Raw genomic sequence first — 15,655 nt, 5'->3', positions numbered from 1 at the left:
TTAAAATCGACTGTATAAATATCACGTACATATTTTGTGATGTTCTGTATAAAGTTACGTGATCAAAATTAACAAGTTACGGTTACTATACCGTATCCTTTTGCACCATATTTATATACATGTCTTATACAAATTCAATCTTCTACAGTAGCCAGCCCACGAGCTCTTTATTTGAAATAATACATATATCGTTTCATTCATATGTTACATAATATTGATCTGACGAGAGCAAATATTAAATATTAAATATTATATTACACTATATTAAATTTGGTAATAATATAGTAATTACGAAATTCCAAAGACTGACGCAAGCCATTTTGCAGCGTCATCATTCCCATCATTTTCATTTTTCCAACACTCCACGAGACATTCTGCTACATTTATTTCTATGAACAGTGTTCCTTATGCCGAAGTCCAGAGTTTTTCATTTCTCACGAATATTCGTTTTTAAATAGATTCTAGAAGCAGCAATCGATTTGCTGGTCGATCGAGCATTCTGATCGCGGTGACCGCGAAAAATAGCGGATAGAAGGAGGAATATTTGTAATCAAAGACCTGTATTCCGGGGAAAGCTCGTAAGTCAGAGTCGATTTCTGGTAAACTGCCGGAGGGTAGGAACTAGCGCTCGGTCTCGTGCTTTCATCTCGAATGAGATCGTCTCGTCGTCGCGTTGAAAACGGTCGGAACGAGGAGAAAAGTGGGGAAAAAGAGGAGCGGATGCGCCGGTGAACGAGACAGCTGAAGAAGAGTCGGAGGAAATACGTTCAAATAGAGCATTTACATCGTGGAAATTCCAGATTCTATGTCGATAAAGAGAAAAAAGACAGGACGACGAACACATTCTCGAACGGGATATCGATCGATCAGTTGAAGAAATCGTCGATGGAGTAACATTGGAATTTATGAAAGCTCGCATTTCCGGCTGTCTCGTCGAAGGAATAATTATCACGCCATCGAGACCTCGACTGACTCGAATTACACGTGAATTCGACGCGATTAAACGAACTCCTCTGTATGCGCGTGCGAGGCTTTTTACCCGAATATAGTTAAATTCGTCACACGTGCATTGAGTATCGTACCGAGCTTTAAGAACCGTTTCAACCGCGATAGCGGATGGCATGTGTGTTTATTATCCGGCGATTACGCTCGGGCATTGCTGCATCCTTTCGTCGTTAACGACTGATTTCACGGCTCGATTTATAGTGCGCAATGATGTGGTTGCACTCGATAATTGTTTTCAAGCGCTGCTAATGAATTTCATCGCAACGGTGCAAACTAAGCAGGGCTCGTTTTATTCCACTGGTACATGTAATACTCGCTTTGCACGTTCTTTTGTTAATGGAATTAACGAGTTTGAACTTTGATTGTAGATTTAGATGTTTGGAAAGTGCACGTCAGTGTGCAAAGTACGGGAGCGTTTTTAAACGCCAATAATAAATACATTGTTCTTTTAAAAACGAATGATAATCAATAATGTTTATATTATTCGTCAAGCAATAATTATATTAACGATATTAACTATGTTATTGCTTGAAACTAAAGTTAATAAACACCCCGCAATCAACTTGCTCGCTTCATCAGCCATATATCATATGACAAAGCACATTCTCGTATTTGAAAAAGAGGGGAAAGAAATCGAGAGAAAAAAACTACAATTTTCACACAACGACGAACTAAAATGACAGAACGAGGTAGCTCGCGTGCAGGGACGGGTAGAACGGACACTTTTTCGTCCGTTACTCCCCGACAATCGCAGATCGGATCGTTGTGTTGCGCGTTACCGTTAACCGTTCGGTGCACCGATTTCCAGGGATCGCGTGCAGTGTCACGCGCGAATGTTAATGACTCTCGTTATTGACACATCGCGTGTCGGCTGTGACGCTTCCACCTGCGAAACACACGGGACACCGTGGCGTGTTATTTTGTTTCGCGTTTGCACCGCGTTCGCGGCAATTACGCGATCGGCTTTCCTTCCGCGGGCTGAATAAAACATCATCGTGCTTCGTCGTCTAGCGGTTCGCTAGTTCCAAGTCAGTCCACCCTATTGTCGTAATTACCGCGATAATCATCAGCCGGTAATCGTAAAGAAAACGTTGCGAGGGGATCCATTAATCCGCTATTGTTCGAGAAGTTATTAAAGACGCCGGCAAAGTGTGTCGAGTTGGTGGATCCTTTCAAGCAGTCCCGATTCGTCCGTTTTAACCTTTCGCATTTACGGGGTTTTCTTGCCGAGTAGCGTGGTCGGTTACGTAATCATGTTCCACCAGCTTTCTAATCGAACTACATACAACATACAGCGTGAAAACGGATCATTTCCGGTGTACGCGCGCTAACGAACGCGTTAATGACGTTAATAGAAGGTTAAAATACATTGGTGAGGCATTATGCAGGGCGATAGTGGGTCAGGATATTCCCACCGATTGTATTTATCGTAAAAACGAAATTAAATTTCACTGGAATTGATGGCCGCCGTTACAAAGACAATTACGATTAACCACATATACGATAACAATGGATACGCTATCGTCAACGGGGTTTCCATTAATTTAAATTCCCTTTCGCTGGTGCATCGAATAAATCACACTTTGTCTTCCCCATTTGGTGGATCGTTACGGTGCAATTCATTTCGTAAAGTTGCCGAGACTCTTCCGCGGAGTTAAATTGCACCACTCGTCGAAGCGTGAGCTTCGTTCTGGCGAGTCTCGTCTCTTCGACGAAGGAGTCTCTCGACTTTCGAAAGTCGCGTTCGAGAGTCGTTCTGGTTTCGAGTAAGTCGAACAAAGCCGGTAGAAACAATCGTCCTTGAGGCGAAGAACGCTCGTCGCCGATTAAAAGGCGGCTGAAGCGACGACGCCGGTGTCACGTAATTTTTAAGTAATTACACGACTGTTGATTTTTTAGTATAATCTTTATTCTTTTAGACTCAGAGTTTTATTACAAAGGTCAATATTGTGACTGAATTGGAATTAGAAATAGAACCGGATTGAAATTAGAAATAGAACTGTTTTGAACGGTCTCGTACCATCAAAGAAGAAAGCTCGGTGTGGGTGTTCCCTTTGGAACTCAGAACGCGGATTCGTTGTCCACACTTTTTGGTGGAAAAGTGAGGGTAACGATCCGCGATGCCCATTGGTAAATGAATTAGGTAGTAAAGACAAGGAGAGCTAGATATGGCTCGTGGGCATCCTTGTTTATGGGAAAAGTTTTATCTTGCCAGGCACCCGCTTTCTCCGTATTAGGTAAGAGTCGAGTGCAACAAACATAAGGACCATCTGTAAACCGAAAATGTTTAAGTGAAGAAAACTGAAACTGAACAGATTCGGTTTATGTCGTCTTCTTAGGCCTGCTGCGAGTTACTAGAACAATGGATAGGTCTTGGCGTCCGGACTACGTGGAATTTTACAAGGACCGTCACATCTGGCGTACCACATGGCAAAAGGAAAGTTGGTACGTGACATTCCCCCCTCCTTAGATTGAACTTGGTCCCTCAAGTTTTCTTCAGGAGGCCCTTTGTGAAATCGTACTCGATGTGATTTGAAATTGCAGCTGATTCCTCTTCTCTTTGGGGGTGGCATGTATTGGTTGAGGTACAGGTGTTGGGTGTTGGTGGAACTGTTAACTAAGATTTCATTTCGGCGAAAAGAAAAGGTTAGATTGATACATAAATGGTTATTCTGGCAAAGAGAAGTGTCGACCTGGAAAGTAGGGTTTTAAACGATTCCCATGTATTTTTTTTTTTTTTGAATTAAATAGTATGGAGTACATACTTTATCAATCGTGTACGGTCCCAACCATTCCACATCAAGTTTGTGTCTTTTATGATCGTTGTGTACTAATACGGAGTCTCCTTCTTTGAAGACTGATTGCGGCTTTATGATTTTTATTATTTATTATTTTGATAATTTCAATCAATTTACAACGTGATTATGTCATCAGGCATCAAGAAGTTTACATATTGGATCATCGAATTGTATTTTTTTTTTTTTTTTTTTTTTTTTTTTTTTTTTTTTTTTTTTTTTTTTTTTTTTTTTTTTTTTTTTTTTTTTTTTAAGCATCCTACAAATACTATACTGAAGCCTACATTATATAGTACGCCTTTCCGACTCTTGTATATATAAAAAAAATATCGATTCGGAGTGCAACTTTAAATACATACACATGTTTCATCAAATATTTCATTTCAACTTTAATCTATCTCTGTAATGCATTAATATGAATGTGAATATTGTACAAAGCCATGAATACACCTTTTATTAACATATATTTGTCCATTTTAAATTCTACTTAAGTAAAACAAACTTGTATTGAAACTTTGTGTTATTCAATAATAAGGGCATTGTAATTTTTACTGTAATAATAATGTGAAATCAGTTATCCACAATTCATGTTCCAGTCTACAGATATTGTTTCAATAGTAGAAGAAACATCACTTACTGAGCTTAATACTTGGTACATATTATAGTTATAATCTCTAGGCATTATAAGATCCTTGTCTCAAATTTCTACTCTAATTCCTTTATATTAAATATTATTATTATTAATCATTTTTGGTTTAAACATATTATTTATACATTTACTTGCGAATAAAATTACATGTGGCAGTATAGTACTTAACTCATTAATAGAATGTATCTTCTTTGAGAATATATGATCATTATCTTATGATAATCTATCAACTAAAATTTTGTTATTTCTATGTTGACATTGAAATTGTACAAATAATATGTTACCAACTTATAATTGTTCCCAAAATAACTAATTAACAATGATTTAAACTATACAGTTTGTCTTAGAATGATGGATAATATAAAAATTCAAATTTATTAACAATACCTGACAACTTTAGTTGATTTTATGCTAAATAATATTAAATATTTTGATATAAAACACAAATTTCTGTTGTATGATTGCATCAACTAATAATATTCTAGAATATACAACGCTTAAAGATTTGAGTGAAAATAAAATTCAAAAACAATGTCCTTGTAATGTTAACTTATCTGTAAATACTAAAAGAACAAATATCCATCAATATCCATAATGTAAAATTATTTGTTTGTTAAATGCTTCTAGAGTATGGAACTTTATGTATACTCTTTTTATACCGCATCAATGTAATGTACTTAATGTATCAATAGTTCTAGAAATTTTCCGAGAAATATACGCAATATTGAAAATATAATAATCGTTATTCAACGGATTTTATATGTTCATAGTAACAAAAATATCTTTTTTTTCTAGTATTACATTTTAAATAATTCGTGTTTGACTTTTCGATAAAATTGGTTGTTTTGGCTGGGCACTCACCACCATTGATAAAGCATATCGTTGTCCGTCGGATCGTAAAAGTACTGTGGGTAGTCTTCCTGTTGTGGCGTTAATTCGTATGTCTGGTTTATTTGTTCCTCTGTTTCTTCCTTGTGTCTCGAGATTGTGGTGGTCTCGGAAATTGACTGGGTGTTTGATAATTTTTACATTGATTGGAGAAATGTCCGATTCGGTTATTCTTTAAACATTTCATTTGAGTCCTTTGGGCGAGTGGCATTCGTTCGGCTTGCTGGAAGTTCCTTGGTCTTGGTTGTCGATTTCGATCTTCCCTGAAGTATCGCTCGATCTCGGAGGCTCTCTTTTCGGCTTCGGCGATGTTGTACGGTGGATAACCGAGTAATATCCGTCCTATTTCGGGTTTTAGCCCTCGGATGAAGTCTGTTACGGAGTCTCTTAAGATTCTGTCGTTCATTGTACGCCTACTGATTTCGTCATAGTACTCGTTCGTTACACTACACTGTAGTTTATTAAGCACTCTGCGGAACCTGATAATGTAGCTCTGAACACTTTCGTCGTGTCCCTGTATCGTTTCGCGTAGCTGATCTTGTTGTTCCCTAATGGAGGCTTGGGTCGCTACGTTTCGTCTTAGGGCATCGTACCGGTGTCCGTATTCGCGGATTGGTACATTGCAAATGGCCATTGCGGCTTTACCAGTAATTTTACCGGACTTGATCATCTTGAGCGATACTGTCGGTTCATAACACAATGCTCGCACTTCGCGCACTTCACGTATGAACTCTTCCACTCCGATATCGTCTTCGCCGTTTAGCTGTGGTAAACATGCTACCGCGTCTTTGGCCCGTAACCTCGGAGAGGCGAATTGCGGTGAACGATCTTCGTAGGAGAGGTAGTTATCTGCTTCTGACTGAATTGGAGCGGACGGTGGTGGAGTTCTGTCTCTCGCGGTAGTAACTTCGTCCACGGTAATCAGAGAGCTTGGTTTCGTACTAACGTTGTGTCCTGTCATAATTTTCGAGATTTTGTCGTTTAGCACTTTAATCTCTGCCGTACGCTTCTTCTTTTCATTGTTCGCTTCTTCCAGACGTTGTATAATAAGTGCGTTTTGTTTCAATATCGCGTCGAGTGTGGCACGAATCGAATTGTCCGTAACTTCGGTTGCGGAAACGGTCTCGGTTTCGTCTTTTCGCGATGTAGACATGATTCTAATTAAATTTACTGAGTCTGAACTATTTATTTGAGCTCGAAACGCTCGAAACGCTTGAGAAACTTGATTTTCTCGTACGGTAATGTACAAATGAATCTAGATTTCCAGCTTACCGTAGTAGCTATGGCCGTTGAGGAGTCTCTGGGATGTTTCCTCTCTGGTTGGTTCTAGATTCCGAATCTTATTCGTAGGCTTGCTCTGCGCTGACCGTAGTCCTCTCGTCTAGTTTCACCGTAGTGGAACGTTGAAAGTTGCTGCAGGGCTTCGTAGTAGCAAAGATTCGCAGTGGTCCGCTGATCCTTCAATCTTCAATGATGCGCGTACGCCGAAATCGTAATTTCGTTTTCACTGAAGCGAATGGATCCTGGCAGTGGATCGCCAAAATGTCACGTAATTTTTAAGTAATTACACGACTGTTGATTTTTTAGTATAATCTTTATTCTTTTAGACTCAGAGTTTTATTACAAAGGTCAATATTGTGACTGAATTGGAATTAGAAATAGAACCGGATTGAAATTAGAAATAGAACTGTTTTGAACGGTCTCGTACCATCAAAGAAGAAAGCTCGGTGTGGGTGTTCCCTTTGGAACTCAGAACGCGGATTCGTTGTCCACACTTTTTGGTGGAAAAGTGAGGGTAACGATCCGCGATGCCCATTGGTAAATGAATTAGGTAGTAAAGACAAGGAGAGCTAGATATGGCTCGTGGGCATCCTTGTTTATGGGAAAAGTTTTATCTTGCCAGGCACCCGCTTTCTCCGTATTAGGTAAGAGTCGAGTGCAACAAACATAAGGACCATCTGTAAACCGAAAATGTTTAAGTGAAGAAAACTGAAACTGAACAGATTCGGTTTATGTCGTCTTCTTAGGCCTGCTGCGAGTTACTAGAACAATGGATAGGTCTTGGCGTCCGGACTACGTGGAATTTTACAAGGACCGTCACATCTGGCGTACCACATGGCAAAAGGAAAGTTGGTACGTGACACCGGCGATGACGATGGCGGCGCTTCTATAGAAAAAAGAGGTATGATCTCTGTCGATTGGCGGCACCGTGATCGTCCTTGGGCGAAGATCAGACGGTTAACCGTGGAATTCGCGAAGAGTATCTGAGGCCTAGCTGCGTTAATTGAGATCCGGACGCGCTTTCCACTCGGCGATTTCAATTTGTTCGACACGGATAAACGGCGTGCCGAATCGTCCACAGGAAACGAGAAATGGCCACGGGGGACAAGGATGCGTTGTCCGACACATACGACGGATACACGTGCGCGCGCGCAATACGCTCGAAGGCGCATCCGAGCTATTTATGCAACGATCCTTGGTGAGATCCTAGCCCTGGAGACTTAATGGCCAGAACAGTTCCGGTAACTCAACGACGTCGAATAAATCTCGTGGGTAACTCGACGAGTTAAACGAAGTTAAATATGATCCTGAACCGAGCGTATCATTTGCGAGAGAGATATTAACGAGTGTTCTTAGTATTGGAAACTCATTCGAGCATGTAGAAATGTCCCATCGGAGGATACGCTTTTGATTTCTATTTTGGTTAATCATCAAATGAGCGCGGTCGAAAATCGACATTTGATCGTCGTACACTCGTTTCGATGCTTCGTACATATCGTAAAACATATTATGCAGTTCTTTAGAAATTGTTATTTATAAACTTACAGTTTCTTTCTTATTTTCCCTAGAGATCAATGGACTTTGAAATATTTGAAGTTTTATACAGATACTTCGTAAACCTAAACTTCTTGTTTAGTGAGTCACGAACTCGTTTGTAAGTAAGATAGATGTCCGGCACGTGGTTAATCTTCGAGATTGTGAAATTTCCTTTCTAAAAGCAGTCAAATCACCATATACAAACACATTACGATTTAAAGAAAACACTTTCTTCTAACAAACTTTATGAAATTCATACATACACGAAACCTCGAAAACAAATACACATTTCACTCGCGACTCACGACTTTCCAGTATATATATATGTAAAATTTAAAGAACCCACCATTTACTAGCTTTCTTCCTTCGAACATTATTTCCAGACTTACCACGATCATGTAAGATTATATAGTCATTTCGATGGGTTATCTCCCTACGTTCATAAAACACATCATAAACAGTATAATTGCATCGCGATACGAGCTTCTTTAACGATTTAACAGCTATTAAACCGCCTACCTTCGTTCAATCTGAAACTATATTTATTCATCCTCCGCTCCCGCGATAAAAAAAAAAGCTTTTCTGGCAATATACACGAGATTAAAACAAGTTTTCAGTGACCTGTTCGCGGTCCATCGTACCGCGTGTATCGCGCCGGTATCACGGGTATCGATCTCTCGGTGCGGGCACGACGCGACGTGCCGCGACTTCGAAGGCTGCGTTTATCGTGGCCGCGCGCGTCACACGGCCGTTCGACACGCTTGCCTTGCTCGACCTCGACAGAGGAAAAGAGAGAACGCGGTCGAGCACGATATCGATTGTGCGCCTCGCTCCGCGAGAGACCGGCCACGCTACGCAATACACTCACGCAATCTGTAGATCCGCGGCCAAACATTTCCTACTCCTATCCGCTGCGTCACGCGTTCTATCCTGAACTTCATGCACCATTTTCATCGTTCCACGCACAAACTCGACAAACGCACGTATGTAAGTACATAAGAATTATACCAAAGTGTATAAATTAATAGCAAACTAATAATTAGAAGTGCTTACTGCGTTGCGTATGAAATTATCAGACTATAAATGTAAATCACTTGTTAGAAAAATATATCGTATATTTATAAATGTACTGTTTAACCTTTTAAGTATTTAGTGCGTACTATGAGCAACATAAATATTCAAAAAGAATGCGTTCTTACTAAATAAAGTAATAGCATTCTGCGCTTGATCCTTTCACTGTACATTAAAATGATTATGTGTCGCAAAGCTATGTTGCAGAACTTGAAGGAAAGTTATTTTACGTATATTTTGTGTATGTAATCATGTACTTATGTTCACCATGCAAGTTTTATTCTAAAACATGCAGATAGATTTTAAAACAAGCAATACGTAATTGTTCATCGAAACAATTGCAAATTTTAGCATAGCTTGTACTCAGCGGTCGCACGACGTGCGGATTCAACAGTGAATGGATTAATGGGCGGAAATATATTTTATAGAAACTTTGCCATTAAGATGATTCTATGGAATAAAATCCCTGCAGTTCTATGTATCCGTAATTTTGTAATTAAAGTACATTCGGTCAAAAATAAGCAAGTGTCTGGATATGTGAATGGCATGTCGAGTCACTTACTCATGCGCAAGCCAAAAAACAACGGAAGCGTACGCGTATTTGATCGGCGCGTTTTTCGCTTCGATAAACACACATAACAACGGGACGCGTAAGCAACGTCGTACTCGGTGTTTCGTGCTCGTGGAATTTGTTGCGCGGGCAGAAGGTGCTTTTTTATTCCTCGTGACTTACGGCCTTGATAAATGAAAACGAGGGATTTCTCTTGCAGTCCGATTCGGTTCGGTTGAGTGACTCCTCGGAATCACTTGGGTCGGATCACATTAGGTACATGCAAGGAAAATTTTCCGTAGTTTAAGTCATATAGAAAAATGTAAGGTTGGCATTCGAGTATTAAACATGCATAGCTTGTTGCTACTTCCTTGATTCATTGACTCGGATAGACTGGTTGAATCATCCAACCTGTTTTTCATTCTCGGTAGTGAATAGGTGATTCTGAGGGTTATTGACACTTTGTGTGACCTTGATCGACAAATGATGTGATCTCGATGACCTTGTGTAATCTTCAAATGACCTTAATTATCGAGATGAAACAACTCTGATAATCGAAGCAACCTTGACCCTATATGACATTCAGGCAGCCTTGATCGTCACTAATGTTATCTTGATGACCTTCCCGTGATCTTTAAACGACCTTGATTACCAACAACTCAATAATATTTTTTAGTTTTTACATGACAGAACATACGTACATCAATTTGATTATATGGTATATACGCTGCGGAACATAAGTATTCGGACATCTATTGATAATATTTCATGTAAATCGAATACTATTCACTGTTTATATTTTCTACTTTTCTCATAAATCAGTCATTTCATTCGTAATATATGTGGCAGTAATACGCAATCTTAGATATCACAATCATAAATTATGCTTGTTTTAAGTAGAAATATTTATGGGAAAAATATTCTTCCAAACGATTTGTTAAAAACTGTATGTCTTTTAAAATGACCAGTTGATCAAAGTTCCGCTGCCGAGTCCTTCAAAAATTCATTGCCGCTAATCAGTGGCAGAGGCTGGTGTTGGTCTGGCCCGTATGGAAATTACTTCGTAGCACGAAAATCGAGTTCATTGTTTGCCCGCGAAAGAAATGCCACGAAGGAACCTGGTTTTCGCTGGAACTTGTCGATTTCTTGGGAAATTTCGGGGAACTTTTCGTTAAAGTTTGCCTCGAGTAAAGTACAAATCGATTGTGAAAGTTTTGAGTCGATGTGGTCAGTTGCGCGAGGAAGAATGGCACCATCCGGAGAATAAATTTATCCAATGTCACACAGCTGGTTTCCCCTTTCGATTTTACATGACAGGTTAACTAGCTCGATCGATCGAAAATCACGCGACTTGCCTATTCTTCGTGATTGGTATCTCGCGCGCATTAGCGCGTCACATTTCGCGAACCGACTGTCCGGTTACGACGCGAGTCGTTTTATCAATTGGAACATCCGAATCGATTGTTATCGAAGTAAATTTATTACGTGTCATATGATTTTGCCACAGCTTTTGATAGGAAGAACGACACTGTTGGAGGATGACGTTATTAGATTGACGAGGAAGTGTAAATGAATAGATTCTTTTCCTCCTAATGGGTAGGTCGAGAAACGAGAATATTAACGGTGAAGGTCTTTTAGAATGATTTGCAAGTTTTGATATTTGAAAAGAAATATAAGAATCTTCGATAATCTAATGCCTATTCGAATCGATATAATCTATTAAAAATTATGATACACGATGTCTATCAGAGATTAGAAACCTCAATTATGTACAATCTATTATACAAAATATTATACTATTAAGACTTTTAAGAATATTAAGACTATTAAGTACTATTAAGACTTTTATTATATTCTAGGATTTGAAGGTTTAATTTTCTATGCGTGTTTATTATGAAAAAAAAATCGACATAAAAGAGAACAAACGATAAGGATTTGGAACTTTTTGATATCTTTACAAGAATGTAAAAATTCTTTAGAGTACATAATTGAAATCTCAGGTTATCGGTGGCCTTAAAAGGGCAGAATTAACTTAATCTGATAGAAAATGTCTCTGTGGTTCATAAATCACAGTACCCTCAGACCTGAAATTTAATCTCATCTACCTTTTCCACTTTATTACTGAAACACGAACGAGGAGAATGGAGAATTTATGACAAAAATTAAATGTAAAATCCTCGAAACAATAAACTCGATGCCAGAACGCATTCCTCTCGCCGATGAAGCAACAACGAGATTCACGTCAGTTTGTTTTTCATGGGAACGAAACAAACGGGATGTCTCGTTGAAACGGTAGGCTGAAAGTTTCACAAAGCGGGTTACGGGTGTTTTAGAGTTCACGCGACGCTTACGCCGTTCTGGTTTATACTTAAATATCTGTAACTTTTCTGTGGAGCGTGCTACGTACCGAGACCGGAATTCCAAAGGTAAAAAGCCAAGGGAATATTTTTAGTCGGTTAAACGGAGCCGACGAACGGACACCGCCTCCCGTTGCCTAAATAACCGATGACGTCAGGAGCCCGGTAGACGATGGCCTTTGTGTTCCCCAGCCTCGAGAAATCGGAGAAGATTTTCTCTTCCTCTAGATTCTCTACCAGCATAGTAAGTCAGAGATGGGGAAAATTTTCTCGCCGAACTTGAACTTTTCCCCGAAGCTTCGTTGGATAAATTTACACGATCTGGTCTTTATTCGATGGTCAACTGTTCCAGAATTGAATTTTCTTGAGTTTGTCAGAGAAATTATTTTTTATCAATTGAAGGGTTCATAATAAAAACGACACTTGTCTTTCTTCAGTATTTAATTTTTGTTTAGTACATTCCAAACTTTTTAAACAAAATATTCATTATGTTACTTAATATTTATTATATCTAATTAGATCACGAATTTATGAATCTTGTGACACAGCTTTTATAGAACCAATTAACTTTTATTTAACAATAAGTCATGATTATAGATCATCTTGTACAATATCAACTCTATCATGTTATGAATGTAGCTGTTCATTAGTGGAATCTTGCATTACCTAAAAAATTGAAGGATTTGACACAGTTCGTTCTTGTTATGAGTCTCTCGGTTCTTAATTAATTTACTAAACACATTTTTTCGAATGTTTTTATAAAAAGACATGTCGTATCAAAACACACCATTTTTACCGAGAACAAATATATTTGTCGTTCAGTTAATCAACAATACGTGATAATGTCGTGTATCGAGCACGAAAGATTTAAATTGATTCCTTTTGTTCTTTAAACAAAAGATAACGATATTTTTATCAACGTAGTGGCACAATCATTTTTTCAAGATTAAAGTACGCAACTGATTTGAAATCTCGGATTCCACGAGAATGCGTATGTTTGAGAGGTTGAATGGGACTTTAGAGTGTGTACGTTCGGATGTTTGTAAAGAAAGGATGCTTTAGAGTGAACGGTGCGTGGTTAGCGAAAGTTTAAAAGAGGAGGGTTTTTTTTCGAGAAGTCGGCAAGTGATGTTTAAAGGGTTTAAGAAAACAAGCTTTAGCATGGAGCAAAATTTGTTACGAGTTTTTTTTCTTTTAACCACGCAATATCAACAGAATAAAGAGAACATTTACAACGTTTAAAATGATAGTCTTTGATACATATACCAGAAAGATAAATAGATTATTCAAAATTCATTTTTTGAAAGATTTATCTACTTAAGCTAGATATACCTACTAAACTTTTAAAAGAACAATTGCAATTTTGTGATTTGTAACAACACCGTTTATATTTAATATTATTTTATGTTTGAGCGGTTGTTTAATAGTTTCTTGAAAAATTAGTTAATAATAATACAAAACTTTCATTAATCCTTGGAAGCTTATTATCAAGGAAATCATATTTATCATATTATAGCTAGTATTTTCTGCTCCAGTAAACTATATTCTTTCGACACACACCACAAAAAGAAATTGTGTATCTTTTAAAAGTAAAATGCATGTACAATTTACGCAACTCTATTCCGTTTTTATCGTCATTCGTCATTTCACATGACACTGATCTATACCATGGGAACAAAGAAACAACACGAACAAAATCCTTCAACCTCCACAATTCGTCTCGAAAGCACCATCATTCGAAACCTTTGCGCACCGATCCCTCCACATACGATTCCTACACGCGATCGCCGTAAATATTGTCAAAAAGTCCAGGTGCGAAGGCACGGTTCACAACATTATTCGTATTCCTCGAGCACACGGAACTCACCCCTTCCACTATCTTTCCCCTTTCAGACGATAAGATTTATACGCGAAAGTTGCACGCGAAATCGGCGCAGCCGCGAGCGAGAACACGTATGCGAGCGAATCGATGGAAGTTTTCGAGAACGCAGTTTGCCTCCTCGTGAACGTTTCGCGGTTCCAGATTGTCAAACGAAACACCGGATACGCTACGGTATACGACATACAGTATAGCTTTGTTCTATCGGCGATTCGGTTTGGCTTCTTGTAAGCCAACCCGGCTACGTTCCGGGAATACTATAGTCGGGAAGCTTCCCGCTTTGGAAAATTGAACTCTCTAGAGCGCTCTCTCCGGTAGAGTTTCAAAACGGAGGTCGCAGGTTCTTTTTGGTTTAGTTTGGGAATGGTTCGTAAAGATTAGAATAGTGCAGTTTGCATAAAATGTGCAGTTTGTACGAATATACATACATAAAGGTACTCAAATATATTTTCAACTTTTAATATATTTTCAATAGGGAGATTGTAAATGGTATTTAAAGTAAAATATTTAATCCTTTAACGGACAATGTGAAAACGTATTTCACTTTCCAGTACGCACTTCCATATACAGCAACTGTGGAAAAAGAAGATTTGAATTTATTAAGTGCTAATTTAAAAACTTAGTGGTCAAAGCGACGAAATAAATTCTGTATCGAAAGGAAGATTAATTTTCCACGGCTTGATATCTTGTTGATACAATACAAGAACAGAAAGCGACTGAATTTCATGGAATATGAAAATTAACGGCATCGGTTGCACTTTTCTCGATTTCCGAATGAGACATGGATATTTCGGTCTCAAAAATCTCTAGAATTTCCACGCGCTTTTTACGCTATATCGCGGTCCCGGATCTCAGATGTCGCGGCAACCAATCCAATCTTCTTTTGCATCATCGTACCGTGTATTCATCAATTTATTCTCTTCGTTACCTGTTTGCGTACTTCGTAAGCTGCTGTACCGATTATTAACTTGCACATGTTTGTTTTTCTAACGTGTGCTTTCCACTTTAACGCGGATCTGTTGGAGAAAAAGCAGATTTCTTGGTAGGACATAAAAAGAGACGCTTATATATACGATCACAAGGCGTGGATCATCGGCAAAAATATCATCGTATATCGATTTATTTCGTTGAAGATAACGTAGTTGAATGGATTCGACGTGGCGTGAACGCGCCTTTGTTGAGTTTTTAAAGTAGGATGAGGGTTGCTGTAGCGTTTAAACGACGAGATATTTAACCCCGTCGCTATGACCATCTCTCATGAAAAGCAGGTCCATGATATTAGACCATATGGCTATGCGAAGGTTTTGTTATACGCAGTTACGCTAAGAGCACTTTTATCATTTTTATCTTAGTATACATGAATAATATTTATTATATTATAAAATGTGATTCGTCTTTTTTTATTGTTCTTCTGCGAAGACATTTTAGGGTATCATGTGAGGCAATCACGATTATTCATAGAGACTATAGTCGATCGTAGCAATAAAAAGATTAAAGAACACATTTTGTGTTGTAAATTTTAAACTTTATCAAAACTCGAATCGTCAAATCATATCTTTATTTCTCTCTTAATCCTTTAAGTACGAGTATATTTTTGCGTGTAGTTACATTCCCGAACTCAAGGAACGACGAAGCTTTACAATT

General features: G+C 38.5%; 2 protein-coding genes across 7 annotated transcripts in view; one reads left to right on the top strand and one right to left on the bottom strand.

Moving 5' to 3' along the window:
* Positions 1-15,655, bottom strand: part of LOC132905132 (poly(ADP-ribose) glycohydrolase-like) — a 473,462-nt gene that overhangs the window by 218,103 nt on the left and 239,704 nt on the right. The gene's annotated exons all lie outside the window — the stretch shown is intronic.
* The window catches only part of LOC132904933 (mucin-2-like), a 332,312-nt gene that overhangs the window by 193,914 nt on the left and 122,743 nt on the right, over positions 1-15,655 (top strand). The window contains exon 1 of one of the 6 annotated variants that reach the window (XM_060955823.1): positions 8,969-9,137. The exons of 4 other annotated variants lie outside the window; for them this stretch is intronic. The gene's annotated coding sequence lies outside the window, so the exon portion shown is untranslated. Of the gene's footprint in view, positions 1-8,968; positions 9,142-15,655 lie in introns of those variants that run through there. One more of the 6 variants, XM_060955814.1, reaches the window with a different exon arrangement.

The sequence above is a fragment of the Bombus pascuorum genome, chromosome 1 (genome assembly GCF_905332965.1).
Source record: "Bombus pascuorum chromosome 1, iyBomPasc1.1, whole genome shotgun sequence".
Lineage (NCBI taxonomy): Eukaryota > Metazoa > Arthropoda > Insecta > Hymenoptera > Apidae > Bombus > Bombus pascuorum.
This window is presented reverse-complemented; position numbering and strand designations above follow the sequence as displayed.